The sequence below is a fragment of the Nerophis ophidion genome, linkage group LG28 (assembly GCF_033978795.1).
Source record: "Nerophis ophidion isolate RoL-2023_Sa linkage group LG28, RoL_Noph_v1.0, whole genome shotgun sequence".
Lineage (NCBI taxonomy): Eukaryota > Metazoa > Chordata > Actinopteri > Syngnathiformes > Syngnathidae > Nerophis > Nerophis ophidion.
The window spans coordinates 32,323,393-32,339,294 of record NC_084638.1 but is presented as its reverse complement, the minus strand read 5'-3'; the positions used below and the strand labels follow the sequence as shown (position 1 = coordinate 32,339,294).

Here is a 15,902-nt window from a genome sequence, read left to right as displayed (position 1 = left end):
AAATAAATTCATTTATTTTTTTTACTTTGCTTCTTATAACTTTCTGAAAGACGATTTTAGAGAAAAAATACAACCTTAAAAATGATTTTAGGATTTTTAAACACATATACCTTTTAAATTCTTTCCTGAAAATTGAAATCAATGTTCAAATAAATGTATTATTTTTTATTGTAAATAATAATAAATACATTTTAATTTAATTCTCCATTTTAGCTTCTGTTTTTTACAAGGAAAAATATTTGTGAAATATTTCTTCAAACTTATTATGATTGAAATTCCCCAAAAATTATTCTGGCAAATCTAGAAAATCTGTAGAATCCAATTTAAATCTTATTTCAAAGTCTTGAATTTCTTTTTTAAAAATGTTGTTCTGGAAAATCTAGAAGAAATAATGATTTGTCTTTGTTAGAAATATAGCTTGACAGGGAAGGTTTTTTCCCATTTAAATTCATTAAAAGCAGATGTTGTATTCTTACAAGAAACACATCTCTGTAAAGACAACCAACACAAACTTCAAACAAGCTGGATATCTCAGGTTTATCACGCACCCTTTACTTCACAAGCTAGAGGTGGAGCTATTTTATTTCATAAAAATGTGCCTTTCATACTTACATCAAAAATAATTGACCCTAATGGAAGATTTATTTTATTGAATGGTCATATTACATCCTAGCCAGTAACTTTTTGGAATATCTATGGACCAAACACTGATGACTCAAACTTTTATCATGGAGTCTTTGGTCTACTTCCTGATGATAGCTCCTCTCATATCTACATTGGTGGTGATTTTAACTGCCTTTTGGACCCCACTTTAGATAGATTGTCAACTAAATCTCATGTCATTGCTAACTCAACTAAAACTATTAATAATCTTATGAGATCAAGAAATATCATAGACATATGGAGAGTAAAACACCCTAATAAAAGGGAGTATTCATTTTACTCCGCTGTACACAATTCCTACACGAGAATTGATGACTTTTTAGTGGAAGCCTCTGCCCTCTCCAATGTCAGTAATCCTGAGTACCATAGTAGAATCATCTCAGATCACAGTCCTGGGAGTTTGCAGATTCAAATTGATCTCCTTAAAATCAAACAAAAATGGAGATTTAATCCACAACTATTATTATCTGAAGATTTTAAAGAGTATATAAACAAGATTATCCAAGATTTTATTGAGGTGAATGATAACGGAGAGGTCTCAGACTCCACATTGTGGGAAGCTCTTAAAGCTACTGTGAGAGGATATATCATTTCATTTGAAATCTCAAAACAAAGAGAAACAAGAAAAAGGCAGAGAGAATTAGAAAAAGAAATGGAAAAAATTCATATAAATTCTCTTTTGCAGTCTGATTACAATAAGATGCTGGAACTGAAAAATGAATACAACTCTCTTCTTCTTCATGGGGAAGTATCTAAACTCCTGCTGAAAAATAAACAAAAACATTTTGAAATATCCGATAAACCACAAAAACTTCTATCTAGACAGCTCAAAGGAGATCAAGCCAAAGCTGCTATTCACAAAATATGCTCAAAAACAGGTGAAACATGTACAGATCTAAAGGATATCAATAATGTCTTCAAAGACTTTTATTCAGAATGATATCAATCTAATTCAGCTATATCGGTTAATGATTTCAATGATTTTTTTACCACATTAAACTTACCTCAACTGAGTCCAAATCATCAGAATTCTTTAGACAACACTATTTCAACTGAAGAACTGCAAAAAGCACTGAAATCTTTCTCCTTGAATAAAAGCCCTGGTCCAGATGGATTTGGTGCGGAGTTTTATCAAGCTTTCAGTGAAATACTATCCCCTATAATACTTAGAATGTTAAATGATTCTTTTGTGAACAACAAACTTCCAAGTTCTTTGTATGAAGCCCATATATGTATAATACCAAAAAAGGGAAAGAATCCACTTGATCCAGCCAATTATAGACCTATCTCCCTGCTCAATTTAGACCATAAGATTCTAACTAAGGTACTCGCAACCACATAACAGAAATGATTCATCCAGATCAGGTGGGTTTCATCCCGGACAGACCTTCTTTTGGCAATGTACGGAGATTACTGAACGTATTGTACTCTGACTGCACAGGAAACAAAAAGGCTGCCGTCCTGACTCTGGATGCTCATAAAGCTTTTGATTCAATTGAGTGGGCTTATCTTTTTCATGTTCCCAAATTATTTGGATTGGGAGAACATTTCATAAAATGGGTTCAAATCATTTATTCTGCACCAAAATCATATGTCATAACTAATAATGTAATATGGGATAGTTTTGAATTACACCGCGGAGTGAGACAGGGTGACTGCCTTTCGCCCTTACTCTTCAATTTGGCCCTCGAACCACTGGCTATTGGTTTAAGAATGAAGTCTAATATTAAAGGATTTTCAGTGGGCTCATTAGAGAGTCTCATCTCACTTTATGCAGATGATGTACTTGTTACACTTACTGAGCCAGAAGTTGCACTACCACTTCTTTTAGAATATGTAGAATATCTGGTTATAAAATAAACTGGTCCAAAAGTGAGCTTATGTTCCTAGGAGATCATGTTGAGATCAGTCAAAATCCAGTTAAAGTCGCAGAAAATTACATATCCTATCTTGGCTTAAAAATATCTCCAAATGATGAATCATTACTAAAGTTGAACTTTATTGAAGCCTTTGAGAGACTGAAAGTGTGTATTGAGTATTGGAAGACCCTACCTCTCTCTATGTTAGGCAAGGTGAATGCTATCAAAATGATCACCTTGCCAAAATGTATTTCTCTTTTTCAAAATTGACCAATTGTAATTCCTGTAGATTTTTTCCAAAAACTTGAATCTTTAGTTCTAGATTTTGTGTGGGGATGTAAAAAACGCAGAATATCCAAAAAGCACTTATTTAGATCTACAGAGGAAGGGGGACTGGATCTTCCAATGTTCAAAAATTATTATTGGGCATCAAATCTGAACGCATTGACCTATTGGAAGATGGGGTCCCCAAATAATGAATCTCTTAATTCTGCTCCCTTATGGCTGAAATTGGAACTGCAGTCATTAGTGAAACCTTATACATCATTGCTATCGCTACTTTTGACTAAACCAGTCTCTTCAATTAAATCAATACGTCATAGTGTTGTAGTACGAAATTCTATCAAAATTCTTTCTCAAATTAAAAAACAATTGAATATTTCCAATGTGACTATGTATTCACCAATATATCACAATCATGCATTTATTCCATCGATAACAGATACAACATTTTTTGACTGGTACTCAAATGGAATTAAATGCATCAAAGACATTTATGTCGAGGAAAGTCTTGTGTCATTTGAGCAATTGCGAATCAAATTGAATTTGTCCCAATTCAGTTGGTTTTGCTATTTGCAGGTAAAAACATTTATCAAAGAAAATATTTCAAAGTCTCAGCTGGTAAATGAAAAACATCCTCTTTTAGAAGTATTAAATTTACCACCCACAAGTAAAAAGTCTATGGCTAAATTTGTCAGCTGCTTCATTATGTCCATGACATCAGCAGACAGTGTTCAAAGAGCATGGGAACAGGAACTAAGAACAACAATACCCAATCAGCAATGGGAACAGACACTCTCTCAAATTCACAAGTGCTCAATTAACAGCAGACATAGGCTCATACAGTTTAAAGTGATTCATCCTTTTTACTATTCGAAAGTTTTATTACACACATTTTATCCTGATACATCTCCACTTTGTGATAAATGTAAATCTGCTGAAGGATCATTGTCTCACTCCTTTTGGGGATGTCCAATTATTCAATCATTTTGGTCCAGCATTTTCTTTTTTTACTCGGGGGTATATCAGAGACAAATTGTCCCTGATAGGGATATGATCTTATTTGGGTGGTCTTCAGAAACACAAAAGCTTCCAAAACATATTAGAAGTGTGTTGCTGCTTGGGACGGTTTTGGCCAAAAGACTGGAATAGTCTATCTGCACCCAACTTCAGGAACTGCTTAAATGAACTTGTGAATGTAATGACTCTTGAAAAAATAAGATTTATAAACTCTACAAATATGAACAAATGGGAATTAACCTGGAAACCTTTACTGACATATATTGAAGCATAACTTATAGACATTTCAAGAAAAACTAAACTGCCATCTTATTGTAGTTGTATTCCTTTTTTATCTTTATTGTTATTATCTTTTGTACTGATTCAACACTACACTTGTTTTTCTTGTGTCACTTCTGATCTGGTTTTGTCATGGTTTACTTGCTTTTTTGTTCAGTTTTTTTTGTATTGATCAAGCCCTGTAACTTTTCCTTTTTTTCCCCTCTAAGTGTGTACGGTGGACAGGCCCTCGGGAGGTGATCTTGTGAACACTTGCTGAGGATCCTTGATGCCGAGGTATGTTCATCCATTTTGCTGTGATCTGGATAGCCTGCTGATCGTGAGCCGCAGCAGGATGGATGGATATATGTATATATATATGTATGGATATATATATGTGTGTGTGTATGTGTATATATATATATATATACAATATTTGGGTATATTTTCTAATAATGTCTGTATTGTAAACCTTGAGTTGTTAAAGTTCATGTGCACCTCTCTCCTCAAGTGTGTATGTGTGTGTGTATGAGTGGATGTGACTGTTTGTCATTTTAACTGTAAAATCAAATCAAATATATTTGCACAAAAAAAAAAGTAAGATGAAATGTTTCAAATAAGGGTGATATTTGCTTCTTTTCTGTCTGATAAGATCATTCTTCTCACTAAGCAGATTTGATGTTAGTGTTTCACTTGTTTTAAGGGTTTTGCTCCTAAATGATCTCAGTAAGATATTACAGCTTGTTGCTGAGATGTTATAGAATAGAATAAAATACAATAGAATGGACTTTATTGTCATTATATTTGCATAGAACGAGATTAAGGACTCCAACTTAAGGTGCGGTAGTGGAAACAAATATGGGCACGAGAGGTAATAAAGGAAAAACTATCAATTGAAATAAACAGACTACAATCCAATAAAAATAAGAAGCAATCCTGTACAATATACAAAACACTATAGAAATACAAAATACTGTACAATATACAGAACAAGACAAGAGTACCAAAGTAATAAATAATAATCAGTGTCGGACGTATTGCACTTGAAGGGAATAAGCGGTAGAAAATGGATGGATGGGTAGTATTGCACAGTAGGGTATTAGGGTAGGATATTGTATAGGGGTGAATTATTATTATTATTATTATTATTTTTATTATTATTATTATTAAGTTAGAGTTCAACATGGTGACAGCTCTGGGAAAGAAGCTGTCTCTGAGTCTGTTTGTTCTGGCTCTGATGCACCTGAAGCGCCTGCCCGATGGTAGCAGGTGGAACAGGTGGAAGCCGGGGTGTGTGCTGTCCTTGGTGATGCTTTTTGCTTTGTTGAGGTACCGGGAGTTATGTCAATCCTTCAAGGAGGGCAGGGGGCAGCCGATGATTTTTTGTGGAGACTTTATGACCCTCTGAATCGCCTGTTTGTCTGCTTCGGTGCAGCTGGCGTACCACACTCTTATGACCTATATTGAGTAAAACATGCTTGAAACTAGAATATCAACTGTTGCAAATCTGTGTCATCAGCACAAGTAGAAAACTGCTTTTTTAAAGTAAAAAATGTCTTACTTCAAGCATGAAAAAAAAAATCATGATGCCGAACGCATATCGTTACGTCAAGATAATGGCCTTAGCGTTTACTTCATGTAAGAATACTCTTCAACATATTGAGGAAAAAGGTCTCTTTTTTTCTACCAAGAAAAGTGCACTTATTAGTGAGAATATACTTATTTTAAGGTATTTTTTGGTCCATAGAGGTTTGCTAATTTGACCTGTTTTGGAAAGTCTTGACAAGATAAACCTTCTTCTTTTATTGGCAGATAATATTGCTAAATACCCCTAATTTTAGTTTGTTTTTTTCTCGTTTTTGAACACTGACTTTTTGCAGTGCAGGATGTTTCCTACCAGTTTGAAGCCATGTCTGACTGAAGGGTTCCGAGGTGGAATGTTCTGCGCTGGCCGATGGCGGCGTCGGGGGGGGGGGCACTGCACCGCATGCCCATGGTGACGAGGAAACAGCTGACGCAGGCAACAACGGCATAGACCAACATCTGAAGGATGACAGGTGAACATTTATTTTTACCTTGAGATCCTTTAATCAGCTATTCAGTAATTCTATATAACTCACCAAAAGTGGGAGTTGTGCCGTGCGAGCGATCTTTGGAGACGCCATGTTGGCGATGAGGATGCCCAGCGGGTTGGCTGTGGAGGAACAGCGGGCTAAAGATGATCACCTCCATGTCAAGTGTCTCCCATAAAATTGCTCATAGACACCTTGTAACTCACTTGGTCTGCCAGAGCATAAGACCATGTAGCAGGAAGGGATCAGTGTTGCCAACGTAACCACTTTCTTGCTATATTGCGTAATCAGACCTCTTTTTCCAAAAAGTGACTCATCCATTGGAAAGACTTTTGTAGACCATGAATGCATGTGACCAGCGAGTGCATCTGTGGGCCCCTCCCACATCTAAAATCACTCTAGGGATGTAACCATGAATGGTATTAATGATAACCGCGGTAAAACACCCCACAGTTAGTATTACCATTTTAAAGGGCGGTACAGCTTGGTTGGTAGAGCGGCCGTGCCAGCAACTTGAGGGTTCCAGGTTCGATCCCCGCTTGCGCCATCCTGGTCCAGTGGTTCTCAAATAATAGGACCTCTTTAAATACTTGACAGTTTGAAGCAGTTTTCAATAGAAGTAGTGAATTCAATAATTAATTAATGTTTTACAATATATATTTACATATGTAATAATATTGACCAATATTCTTGTAAATTTATAGTGAATTTAAAAGTACATTCGTTAATTGTGGAACTGTGACAACACTCATTCTAAACATGAATGTTTTGCATTTCATGTTTTTTTACAGCCATTTATGCAAAATAGTGGATTATTCCAAGGCAAACCACCGCCGCCAACAAATACACTATATTGCCAAAAGTATCTGGCCACCTGCCTTGACTCACATATGAACTTGAAGGGCCATATCATTCCTAACCCATAGCGTTCAATATGATGTGGGTCCACCTTTTGCAGCTATTACAGCTTCAACTTTTCTGGGAAGGCTGTCCACAAGGTTGCCGAGTGTCTTTATAGGAATTTTCCACCATTCTTCCAAAAGCGCATTGGGCAGGTCACACACTGATGTTGGTGGAGAAGGCCTGGCTCTCAGTCTCCATTCTAATTCATCCCAAAGGTGTTCTATTGGGTTCAGGTCAGGACTCTGTGCAGGCCAGTCAAGTTCAGCTGCATCAGACTCTGTCATCCATGCCTTTATGGCCCTTGCTTTGTGCAGTGGTGCACAATCATGTTAGGAGCGTGGAATTGTCCAAAAGGTTTTGGTATCCTGGAGTATTCAAAGTTCCTTTCACTGGAACTAAGGGGCCAAGCCCAACTCCTGAAAACCAACACCACACCGTCATTTCTCCGCTGACCCCTCTCTGTCAGTTTACATGGTCTACTAATTGGTGGCTGAGTTGATGTTGTTCCCAAACTCTTCCATTTTCTTATAATAAAGCCGACAGTTGACTTTGGAATATTTAGGAGCGAGGAAATTTCGCCACTGGATTTGTTGCAAAGGTGGCGTCCAATGACAGTTCCACGCTGGAAATCACTGAGAGCGGCCCATTCTTTCACAAATGTTTGTAAAAACAGTCTCCATGCCTAAGTGCTTGATTCTATACACCTGCGGCCGGGCCAAGTGATTAGGACACCTGATTCTCATCATTTGGATGGCTGGCCAAATACTTTTGGCAATATAGTGTAGATTGCAGTCCTGTGGGGGAAACACTTCCACATTTCTCACTCACCCATGGAGGCCATCATGTTGGCCGTGGCTCGCTGGTGATCGGGGAACCACAACGCCGCCATCTTGGTGGGCGTGAAGATGATGAGCGGCTGCGCCACCGCTGCCAGCGTCTGACCGAAAAACACCACCGTCGAAGCTTTCTTCTGCATAAGAAGTGGAAAAATTCTCTGTTTTCCCGAAATTCCGTATTACCATTTGTCATTTCAACATGTTATTACTTCAACAATTCTCCACCGATTGAGAAATTGTCCAAGACATCAATACATTTAGATTAGATACTACTTTCTTTATTCCTTCAGGAGAGTAAATGTGCAACGCCTCATCAACCCATCACTAACAATCACACAGGTCAGGTAATGTCAAGACTTTAATCTACACTGGACATAGGCAGTCTTCTTTACTGTCAAAGACTTTTTGACAAATCAATCAAACAGAGCCCCCGGTCAAATGACAAATTCAGTATTACTTTTCAACAGACATTTATTTAATCTTGTTGTTTGTGGTCTGGACATTTGACACAGGAATTTAACTTTTCCACACACCATCCTGAATCACGGTTTCAATCGTAGTCCATGTTAACTACCAAACCGTAACTTAAAAGGGTTGGTTGAACAACTATAAGGACTAGCAGGTCATTGCTAATGTTGCTAATAGGCACAGTACTCATGGACTAAGTTTTGGGGAAATTCCTATTGAAATCAATGGGACATCCTTCAAAGTTCCACTTATTCCATCTGATTCCAACTGTTCCAACTTCAAAATTTTCAGACTCTTCAGGAATTGTCTGCTTGATTTCAACAATGCTAAAATAATTCCGGGATTCCAGTTCATCATCAGCATTGGAGCAATCACACGCAATTCCTTCAGGAATTGCCTCATCTAGTTTTTAATGTTTAATAAAAAATAAAAATAATGATAAAAAAAGATACAATACAACATTTCGAAGTTTTAACCTATTCAAACCATTCCACCTTCGACTCATTGCACCATTCTGGAAATTCAAACTTCCCCTTTTCCTTGTCAAAAAAAGTTGAGGATTTTCCAGAATTCCTGCTTTTCCGAAGCCCTATTTCCACCCTTTTTCTGGCGACTACACCTTCCACATTTTTCAACGTGTTTTAACTGTTCCACCGTCAAAGCTTTCTTCTGCATAAGAAGTGGAAAAATTGTCTGTTTTCCTTTAATTCCGTATTACCATTTGTCATTTCAACATGTTATTACTTCAACAATTCTCCACCGATTGAGAAATTGTCCAACACATCAATAAATTTAGATTAGATACTACTTTATTTATTCCTTCAGGAGAGTAAATGCCTTGGCAGAAGACACCTCCTGCCAAAGATGCCTATACCGCAGGATTTTTAATTTTTCAAATGATCATCAAATGTTACCGTTGACATCAGTGATGCTGTTTGGAACAGAAATGATATATTTAGTAAGTAGAAAGAAAACACAAGGAGCAACAGCAGCGAAGGTCTGCCCGGCCGCAGACTGGCTGCGTAGTCCTTATAGCTGTTCTACCAACCTTTTTAAGTAACGGTTGGGTAGTTAAAATGGGTGCCAATTGCCTCGTACCTTAGTAGCTGTTTAGCCAACCCTTTTAAGTTACGGTTTTAAGAAGTACCAAGTGTTGAAACCGTGGGTCAGAATGGTGTGTGTAAAAGCAAAATGCCTGTGTCAGTCTCCCAGCATTGGAGCATTCGTATACAATTCCTTCAGGAATGGCCTCATTTACTTTTAAATGTTTAATAAAAAAGGAAAATAACTATAAATAAAGATACAACAATACAATGGTTCCACATTTTTTAACCTATTACACCATTTTGGAAAGTCCAGGATTTTCCAAAATTCTTGCTTCTACAAAGCCTTCTTTGCAGCACTTACTCTTTTCACAGTTTTCAACATGTTACAACTTTCAGAGTCCAAGGGTTTTGCTATTAATAGAACATTGACGGTCTACTTAACTGTCTGGGCAGCATATCAAAATCACCGGTCGGTGGTAAAACTAATATTGAATGTCACATTTTAATAGAGCATTCATCAAAAAGTTTGCTTTCACAATTTTATTATCAGGGAGACTGACACGGGCATTTAGCTTTTCCACACACCATCCTGACTCACGGTTTCAACGTTTGGTACTTGTTAAAACTGTAACTTAAAATGGTTTGCTGAACTGCTATCAAGGTTCGATGCAATCGGCGCCCATGTTAACTACCCAACCGTAACTTAAAAAGGTTGGTTGAACAGCTATAACGACTATGCGGCCAGACTCCCAGGTGACTGGGCATATCATTGCTACTGTTGCCCAGAGGGCACAGTATGCATGGGCTGCCTGTGCAATATCTCAATTCCTGATTATTCTGAATGATAATTAGTGGGAGACCCGACAACACTGATGCATCGACATCTGCGTGTGCAGTATCAGCTAATCCTTTCGATAGCTCAGTTGATAAAGTGGAAAGCTGTATTAGCTTATGCTGAGTTCTTTAGGGCACTGGTTCAAATCCAGCTCGATGGATCACTCATTACGTTTTTACCATGAATTGATTAACGTGGAATCCGACCCTGACTTAAGTTGAAAAACTTATTGGGGTGTTACCATTTAGTGGTCAATTGTACAGAATATGTAATGAACTGTGCAATCTACTAATAAAAGTTTCAATCAATCAATCAATAGTGCGTATTCAGAGCACATGTGTAAAAAAAAATTCCCAGTCCACAACTATCCTCATTCACAACACGTTCTCTTAGATTTCCATGTTATGATACATGTTCACATTATTTATTGACTGTATCTAAAAAGTATTTAAAAAAATTTAGTATTATTTAAATGAAGATATGAAATAATCCTAAATGAAATTCAATGACTTGGTTTATATTATTGGATATACTCGGTCATAAAATCAGTGTCAGTTGAGTTGGTCCATAGATTTCCTGTAGGGAATTTTAATGTCCAGCAGATGTCAGTATTTAGTGACACAGGATCAATACTGTCTATAAATGTGTCAAAAGGCTGTGCAACGCCTCATCAACCCATCACTAACAATCACACAGGTCAGGTAATGTCAAGACTTTAATCTACACTGGACATAGGCAGTCTTCTTTACTGTCAAAGACTTTTTGACAAATCAATCAAACAGAGCCCCCAGTCAAATGACAAATTCAGTATTACTTTTCAACAGACATTTATTTAATCTTGTTGTTTGTGGTCTGGACATTTGACACAGGAATTTAACTTTTCCACACACCATCCTGAATCACGGTTTCAATCGTAGTCCATGTTAACTACCAAACCGTAACTTAAAAGGGTTGGTTGAACAAGTATAAGGACTAGCAGGTCTTTGCTAATGTTGCTAATAGGCACAGTACTCATGGACTAAGTTTTGGGGAAATTCCTATTGAAATCAATGGGACATCCTTCAAAGTTCCACTTATTCCATCTGATTCCAACTGTTCCAACTTCAAAATTTTCAGACTCTTCAGGAATTGTGTACTTGAGTTAAACAATGCTAAAATAATTCCGCGATTTCAGTTCATCATCAGCATTGGAGCAATCACACGCAATTCCTTCAGGAATTGCCTCATCTAGTTTTTAATGTTTAATAAAAAATAAAATAAATAAATAATGACAAATAAAGATACAACAATACAACTTTTCGAAGTTTTAACCTATTCAAACCATTCCACCTTCGAACTTTCTTCAGCCGCACAATACTTGTGCTATAGTTGTAGGAAATGTCTCAAAACCTCTTCAGAAGTGCCGACAAAATCCAAAAAGGGCAGAAAATGCATATTTTTGGAAAACTTTTTTTCTCGAAAATGTCGTAAGGGGGGGGGGCCTTACGCAAAAATTCCCAAAAACGAACTTTCTTCCGTCGCACAATACTTGTGCTATAGTTGTAGGAAATGTCTCAAAACCTCTTCAGAAGTGCCGACAAAACCCAAAAAGGGCAGAAAATGCATATTTTTGGAAAAAAAAATTCTCGAAAATGTCGTAAGGGGGGGCCTTACGCAAAAATTCCCAAAAACGAACTTTCTTCAGCCGCACAATACTGGTGTTATAGTTGTAGGAAATGTTTCAAAACCTCTTCAGAAGTGCTGACAAAACCCAAAAAGGGCGGAAAATGCATATTTTTGGAAAAAAAAAATTCTCGAAAATGTCGTAAGGGGGGGCCTTACGCAAAAATTCCCAAAAACGAACTTTCTTCAGCAGCACAATACTTGTTCTATAGTTGTAGGAAATGTCTCAAAACTTCTTCAGAAGTGCCGACAAAACCCAAAAAGGGCAGAAAATGCATATTTTTAGAAAACTTTATTTGACAACATGTCGTAGGGGGGGGGGCCTTACGCAAAAATCCCCAAAAACGAACTTTCTTCAGCCGCACAATACTTGTGCTATAGTTGTAGGAAATGTCTCAAAACCTCTTCAGAAGTGCCGATAAAACCCAAAAAGGGCAGAAAATGCATAATTTTGGAAAAAAGAAATTCTCGAGAATGTCGTAAGGGGGGGGCCTTACGCAAAAATTCCCAAAAACGAACTTGATTCAGCCGCACAATACTTGTGCTATAGCTTTTTCTGGCGACTACACCTTCCACATTTTTCAACGCGTTTTAACTGTTCCACCGTCGAAGCTTTCTTCTGCATAAGAAGTGGAAAAATTCTCTGTTTTCCCGAAATTCCGTATTACAATTTGTCATTTCAACATGTTATTACTTCAATAATTCTCCACCGATTGAAAAATTGTCCAAGACATCAATAAATTTAGATTAGATAGTACTTTATTTATTCTTTCAGGAGAGTAAATGCCTTGGCAGAAGACACCTCCTGCCAAAGATGCCTATACCGCAGGATTTTTAATTTTTCAAATGATCATCAAATGTTGCTGTTGACATCAGTGATGCTGTTTGGAACAGAAATGATATATTTAGTAAGTAGAAAGAAAACAGCAGCGAAGGTCTGCCCGGCCGCCGGGCAGCCCATGCATGCTGTGCCCTCCGGGCAACAGCAGCGAAGGTCTGCCCGGCCGCCGGGCAGCCCATGCATGCTGTGCCCTCCGGGCAACAGCAGCGAAGGTCTGCCCGGCCGCAGACAGGCTGCGTAGTCCTTATAGCTGTTCAACCAACCTTTTTAAGTTACGGTTGGGTAGTTAACATGGGCGCCAATTGCCTCGTACCTTGGTAGCTGTTTAGCCAACCCTTTTAAGTTACGGTTTTAAGAAGTACCAAGTTTTGAAACCGTGGGTCAGAATGGTGTGTGTAAAAGCAAAATGCCTGTGTCAGTCTCCCAGCATTGGAGCATTCGTACACAATTCCTTCAGGAATGGCCTCATTTACTTTTAAATGTTTAATAAAAAAGGAGAATAACTACAAATAAAGGTACAACAATACAATGTTTCCACATTTTTTAACCTATTACACCATTTTGGAAAGTCCAGGATTTTCCAAAATTTTTGCTTCTACAAAGCCTTCTTTGCAGCGACTACTCTTTTCAACATGTTACAACTTTCAGAGTCCAAGGGTTTTGCTATTAATAGAACATTGACGGTCTACTTAACTGTCTGGGCAGTATATCAAAATCACCGGTCGGTGGTAAAACCAATATTGAATGTCACATTTTAATAGAGCATTCATCAAAAAGTTTGCTTTCACAATTTTATTATCAGGGAGACTGACACGGGCATTTAGCTTTTCCACACACCATCCTGACTCACGGTTTCAACGTTTGGTACTTGTTAAAACTGTAACTTAAAATGGTTTGCTGAACTGCTATCAAGGTTCGATGCAATCGGCGCCCATGTTAACTACCCAACCGTAACTTAAAAAGGTTGGTTGAACAGCTATAACGACTATGCGGCCAGACTCCCAGGTGGCTGGGCATATCATTGCTACTGTTGCCCAGAGGGCACAGTATGCATGGGCTGCCTGTGCGATATCTCAATTCCTGATTATTCTGAATGATAATTAGTGGGAGACCCGACAACACTGATGCATCGTCAGTAAAAAAATTTATGATTTATTTTTTTACACTTTAATGAGTAGGACACTTTTCGATCCCCAATTATTTTAGTGTGATTTGTTTTGAAGTGTCATTGCTCCAAAAATAATAATGAATCAAAATCCAAAATGAAGGCTTCAATTATTATATCATCTCAAATATTCCACCTCAAAAAGTTATTGGATGAAAATATTGCATATTTTCTGTTTTTTCCATTTTTTCCCTAATGTTGATCTAGAGATTTAAAACATGAATAATAATGAAAACAATACTAATAATACTGAATAATGACACATTTTTAATCTATTTTTTGGACCAAAACCCTAACTGAGTGGAGGCCTAAATGTATATTTTTGATACATATATTGTATTGGTTTTTCAAATCAAAAATATGAAAATGGCCCCCGCTTGCTTTGATTTTTCAGTGGAAAAAGTTTGGACACCCCTGCCATATGGTCTCCACATCAAAGGTCCATTTCCCTACGAAGACCATGCATCCTGCCCATCAACCAATGGCCTCACCAGCCAAGTTTGATCACTCTATGGAGGCTGTACACCCCTCCCATCCCCACACCGCTGGCCCATCACCAAATGTCCACACCTATGGTCCTTCACCCGGCGTACACAATAGCTTGCTACCTGAATCCACCTGAGAATAAAAAGGCAGCTTTCCTGGCACCAGACAGGAGAGATGCAGGCAACCCATCTATTGAGGACACTATCTGTTATCAACCACAGGCAGAAAAATCATGGACGCCATGTGATGGAAAAAATGTGGGCAGAAAAAGAAGGAATTGAAGAAGTCCTCTTGAAAATAGGTAAGTAGCATTCATGATGTCATTGTTTTGTTGACTTCAACTTTGAACACATTTTCTCCTTCTGCTATTGTTTGTGCTCTTTTTTCCCTTTCAGATCCGGTCCAAGTCAGAGTACTTCAAACTCTCTGCGACTTGGTTGGAGACAAATACAGCGACGGCCCTCCTCAACAATCGGGCCAGCAAGAGCTCTTTCCTGAGAGCGGCGTATTCATATCATTGTTCCGCCTTGCTGCCATGAGACATGCTGCAGAGCCCAAATGTAGGCCTTTATTTGGACCTCTTTTTTCTACGTGTCAAAATGCTGTCCCTTTTTGACGCCCTGGAAACAAACCTGCAGGAACACCAAAGCGCATCCTTAAGCGGAAAAAAGTGGAAGGAATCCTTAGTAAGTTTTCCCAAACAGAGGGTGTTTTCAGGCCAAAATTGGGTCACAATAATGAAATAGAAGTTCAATATGAGAAATGTTGATCCCTTTTCGATTACAGCAGACTGGAAGCATAACTGAATGTTACATCATTACAATTTGTTATCCACTCCAAACTAGCGTTATGATGAGCAATATAGTCTGATGTCCATCAACTTGAAGTGTGGTTGTGTGTATTAATGGTTTTGCGTAAATGAAGGCTTTAAAGGGCAATAAAAAAGCATTAAATGAGGCATTTAAAAAAGGGAATATGATTGTAGGACATGGCGGACAGTCAATATGTCAAACGGTAAAGGAAAATGAACTTAAGAAGGTTACAGTCGTTTCTTTTTTGAACTGCATACAAGAGGTATTGTAAGGTGGGAACACGACAAAAGCACTGCTTCAATCAAGCAAAATGAAACATCAACTTTTCCATTCTTTGGTCACTGTAGGCGTGTAGTCCTTAACTGTGACACCATGTCAGGATAATGGAGAAGCTGAGCCGACACGGAGTCGTTTATTTCAATCATCTCCACTTCAACACATATGAGCTAACTTGCCTAACATTAGCAACTGTTGTGACGCAATTCCCTCAAGTGATCTACGCTAGCCTAGGATGGACAAAAGAGGCCATTTTCACAGCAGACCACAACTATTTCATTCTCTGACATTCCCACAATAAATGAATACAAGTTCCTTCAGCTGCCGGACACTTGATACATACTTGCTGTTTACTGTAAACATTTGAAACAACAGAGAGGGTGTAAATACAAGAAATGCAATATGTTTCATTGCTATAGCT

The 15,902-nt window shown here is 37.9% G+C and overlaps 1 long non-coding RNA gene across 1 annotated transcript in view; it reads left to right on the top strand.

Moving 5' to 3' along the window:
* Window positions 1–15,627, top strand: part of LOC133545098 (uncharacterized) — a 17,315-nt gene extending 1,688 nt beyond the window's left edge. Inside the window, exons 2-5 of the long non-coding RNA XR_009804724.1 lie at window positions 4,310–4,376; window positions 5,960–6,136; window positions 14,302–14,694; window positions 14,789–15,627. This is a non-coding gene — a long non-coding RNA (uncharacterized LOC133545098). The remainder of the gene's footprint in view (window positions 1–4,309; window positions 4,377–5,959; window positions 6,137–14,301; window positions 14,695–14,788) is intronic.
* The last annotated feature ends 275 nt before the right edge of the window (window positions 15,628–15,902 follow it).